The 5000-nt window shown below is 40.1% G+C and overlaps 1 pseudogene; it reads right to left on the bottom strand.

Annotated features, from left to right (window-relative positions):
• Window positions 1–4406: 4406 nt before the first annotated feature.
• Window positions 4407–5000, bottom strand: part of LOC137970150 (uncharacterized) — a 992-nt pseudogene continuing 398 nt past the window's right edge.

Below are 5000 nucleotides of genomic sequence, written 5' to 3'. Positions count from 1 at the left end.
TCTGAACTGAAGGACAACAAAGATTTGGTCAAGGTCATGACTGACACCATTGCCCTCACGCTTCAAGGTCATCACGATTTGAACACCGTCTGACGGCGAGCGATGAAGAATGACCTTAATCAAAAACTATGCTGCATTATGCAGTAGTTCACCGGTCAACCAGACACGACTATCTCTTCGGAGACCTCTCCAAGTTGGCAAAAGAAATCAGATGCCAACCGAATCACTAAAAAAGTGCGTACCTTAGCCCCACAGGCTAGTCACAGCGGGGATAGAAATAATCGTCTTGCCGGTAGAAAAATCTACGGACACCACAGCAACAACTGCTTTGCTCCCTATCGGGGGAGAAACGATTTTTTATCCAAAGGCCAACCTCCTCGCGGCCGGAAAAAAGAGGGGACCACAAATAAACAGTAAACATGGAGGTAAGTTGTTTAGTTTTTACAAAACCTTACGATCTGGCAACCTCAGAGCTTTTGTGTCCAGCTGGCGTCAAATTACAAGTGATATAAACATATTAGACTATGTATCTGGTGTAAAAGTTTCCTTTGAAGAAGGCCTTGTACCCTTTCAAGCATATTACAGGCCAAGTGTCTTTAATGCTCGAGAAGAGCTTATAGTTCGACAAGAAATTAAAACCCTTTTAGGAAAAGGAGTAATTCAACGCTCAGTATCATGAATCTGGTGAATTCATTTCTACAATTTTCCTCAGAACAAATCTGATGGGTCTTTTTGAATGATTCTTTTAAGAATCATTCAAAAATCATTAACAATCATTAAAGAGTTTAAGACCAGCGGTCACGAAAAACCGAGCAAAATTTGAATTTTACGGCAGAAGTAGAAAAATGGATTTCCTTCATATTTAGTGTATGACTAACCTTTAAGTAGGTAAACAATGTGGTGCTGTTAATCCTTGCCTAAAACGCTCTTATTCGGGGAAAATTAAGAAAAGCGATAACAGGTCCGCATGTTGCGAATTTCGCCTAATACAAGACCCAAAAACCACAACTTTTATTAGAATCTACGTATGTTTAAAGCGACGCATAAAAATATATGGATGCTTGCTATCGAAAGAAGACCTCTTTCTGACCCGAAAAACAAGAGTTTTCTGGCTCATAAGGTATTTGGCAATTTTATACACTTCTAAGAAAACTAGCATGTTTGGCGAGTACTTCATAAGGCATTTTAGTACCAAAAGTCAAAGGCACTTTTAGGCATGTGGTAGAACTTGATATTTCTCAAAACCTCGGCTTTCGATAATCCGAGCCTTAAGCTAAATCATGTCTGAAAACCAGCCCGAGTTCTTGTTTTGACTTTCCTCCAGATACTGTTAAAGTTGACCGTTTTTCATTTCGAAGTGACAAAAGGAATGGTGGTAAACAACCTACTGTGAAACGTCAACGGCTACAAAAGCTTCGATAATGCCACCGTGATCCTCTTTTTGGGCTTTGCCGCTCTGGCGCCATTATCCTTTTTTTTCTATGAGCTCAGACTGAAGAGGAAAGATCGAAACCCCTTTGTCTTGCCTTCAATCATGTTTCGTGACATCGAATATGCAAATTGCTTAGGGCGCAAGGTCAAATTTCACGTCAGGTTGCGTGACACAAGTGGGCGTGAAATGATTGAGTTTTTTTCACATGGTCGCTTTTCCTCTCAGTTTTTTTTTCTTTTTCATGCCCTTGGCAGTGATATACGTGCCTTGCACACCTCAGGATGTAGTGTCAACCCCAGTTAGTTTTGGTAGGTTGAGGACTGAGCAATGCACACGATGTCTTTAACGCCCGCGAGTGCGAAAACGTAATCAACCCAAAGAAAAGAGCCAGAAGCCATTTTCGTAACAAATTTATTAAGGATCTTCCTTGACTTGGCTAAACTCGTTAAAGCTTGATGGCCCGAAACAATCCTAGCGTTTCCACGCTCCATGCGGTGAGCTTTTGCAAGTCTCACATATTCTTTGTTTGCAGCCACGTGACCAAAAGTCGCTACGTCAGACGCGGCCGCCATGTTGGGGGATAACCAAGCTTTCAAAATGGCTGCCTCCGGGGGGCGTTCCCGATGTAAACATTCAGTATTCGGATTATTTTGAGGGTCTGGAGGGGCCAGCGAAGTCGAGGTACCAGGAAAAAATAACTGTTTGTGGCTTCCACCCATATGCGTTGAGAAAAAGTGCTTTCTCCGAAAACATAGAGCTGCTGCCGAATGTTCAATATCCAGATATTGTGTACTACTTGGTATTGCAAACCTCGTGGGCTACAAAAACCCAAATGAAGGCCTACAAATCGATGGACGCGTACAATTTCTTTGTGTCTGGATGGGTGAATACTCTTTGCATACGATCTGTTGATGCCGATAAAGTTGTTGCGTTCGCCAGGGTAAGTAAATGCTTTTTTTTTCTCATGATTTCTGATCGAGAGAAGCAAACAGATCAGAGCAAAACAAAGGACTCATTTTTTTTTATCAACCTCAGATAATGCTCTTGTTTTAACAGTTGATCTTGACACGAGATATCACTTAAGCTTATAGTGCTCACATTTTTGTCGAGTGATATTGCATTTTTCAAGGGATATTAATTTTCTTCATTTAAAATTAAGACTTATTGTCTACCCTCAACAGGTGAATCACTCACAGAGAGCCCGGGACCCCCCACTTAGAACATGGTTTCTGGCAGAAAAATGTGGAATTGTTATTGCTGCCCATTGTGATTGCATGGCAGGATTACGTGAAGGGTGTTCCCTTGTGGGGGCAGTGCTTTTTGCCGTGGAGGCTGGTGTTAGAATTAGAGATGCTACCATATGCACACACGAAAAGAACAAATGGCTTCTTCCAAGTCATGTGAGCGAAATCCCCTACTTACCTGTTAGTGAGATAGATTTTACATCTGCTAAAAAGAAGCATGAATTGATGGTGGAGAAACAAGTTACTCCTATGGCTACTAGATCAAACCCCGGGATCAAAAATACCAGGACACCTGCTCCATCCAACCTCAGAAGAGCAGAAAAGTTTTTTAACAAGTATTTCTGGCTTGTCCCTTATCACACCATTTGATGAGCAGTATACTTGTAAAGAAATTGATAATGTACCGAAGCCCTTGCCCAATAGCGTATTTAAAGAAGAGTGTATTCAGTTGGATTACATAGAATTGCTGCAGCAGTGTCAACAAATATCGCTTGAGGTTACACGTGACGAGTGTCAATAGACAAACTTGACTGGGCAATCATAATTAAAATGTTAAAGTGGTACTACGACCAAAAAAACAATTTTGTTTTTCCTTTGGATTTCAAAACTATGTTAACTAAACACTAACTCACCCAAGTTTTAAGTTCTGATTTTAAAAAGACACCTGTTTAGTTTAGCTGGAATTTTTTTATTTATTGGTCCGCCATTACTAACTTTAAAATCTTGAGAGAGCTGGGTCGAGGAGAAAATAACGTCAAACACTCACTAGTTTAAGAATGCAATGCGTGTGTACGCAGCCTAATTAATATGCTGCACGGGAGTTTCGGGCTTTCAGACTTTTCAACCCGTGTTTTGCATATATAATAAATTGCGTTTACACGCTGAAATTTTAAGCTAGTGAGTAAATGACGTCATTTTCTCTAGATCCAACCCTCTGAGGTCCAATCGGCCAGTTTTGAACGTGAGTAATGGCGGACCATGAAATCCAAAACTTACACTCAAAATAAACAGCCTTTGGATACAACTCAAAGCTCAAAATTTTGCCAGTTAGGTGTTAAGCGAACACGCTTTCAAAATATGAAGAAAAAAAGGAAATGATTTTTTGATCATAGTACCACTTTAAGTTTATTTAATTGTACCACCAACACAAAAAACATTACTTTGGGTTAATTTTTGCGCATGATCAATCGCCACGCGTCGTCAATATTTTTTAAATTTACAACAGCGTGACAATTTTTAACTGTCTAAATTCCCATGAGTATTTCCTCCGTAGGTCGGTTACAGAAACTAGTTTGCCAGAATTGAGAAACCTATTTATTTTTTCAGTAAAAACTGAAATGGCAATTTAAAAACTTAAACTATCTTGAGTTTCGAAGGAAATGATTCCTTGGTTGTCGTGTGTTTGCCAGAGTTGTTCAAAAATATCCCTACTGTTTGGTTTGGTTTTGTGGTTTTGCGGTTACTAGTCACGCGTGACTGACTCCCGAATATGTTTGAATTTTTAACGCATGCTCAACACGAAATGTCGAGCCGGCTGGCAGAGTCTACTTTCCTCTTCCCGACTTATCTAGGAAGATCAAAAGAGACTCTTCTAGCAGAGTATGGTGCACCTTAAGGTTGCGTTTTAACAATTTGTCAACGTAAGAATTACTGAAGACATTGAAGAACAAATTATGGCTTGCCTTAACTACATCTTAAAGGCCTGGAATCAAATTGGTTGTAAGTTCACCTCAATCAAATGGGACAATCGACTCTGACAAATTGGTGAGTGCACAGCACACTCGAGCTATTTTGTCAATAGGAGCTACAGACTCACCTGGTTTTGCCTTCACCAACTCTGTGGGTAATATGCTTTGCAGGATGACATACTTTCTGCGAACTAGACCGATTACACGTTCTACCTGGATCCTTACATTTGCAATTTTTCTTGTTTCTTCCACTTCCTGTGCAGATAATTGCCTTTTACCCTTAGCGAAGGCTGGTATATAAAGTTTTACCTGGTAAAATCCAACACTGTCTTCAATGTCAAAACCTCTATCTGCTAAAACAATGTCCCCTGGTAGCAGCTTCCTTAGCACACCACTGTTTTCAGTAACGTGTTTCTCACTTACCCTTCCCCCCTACGCTTTAGATATAAAGGATATGACTCGTTGAAGGGTGATTCCAATAAGAAATTTAACTGTGTTGTGGTGTTTGTAATTTGACCATGTCATTGCTCGAGCAATCAAGCTTGATGGCCTCTCTATAAACACCTCAAAGCAATCAATTATTACAGCTACTTTATTTCCAAAGTTCTGTTTGAAGACTAGTGGCATTGTTTTTAT

This window comes from Montipora foliosa, chromosome 1 (genome assembly GCF_036669935.1).
Source record: "Montipora foliosa isolate CH-2021 chromosome 1, ASM3666993v2, whole genome shotgun sequence".
NCBI classification, from domain to species: Eukaryota; Metazoa; Cnidaria; class Anthozoa; order Scleractinia; family Acroporidae; genus Montipora; species Montipora foliosa.
The sequence above is the reverse complement of the archived record's forward strand: the minus strand, read 5'-3'. Positions and strand labels throughout refer to the sequence as shown.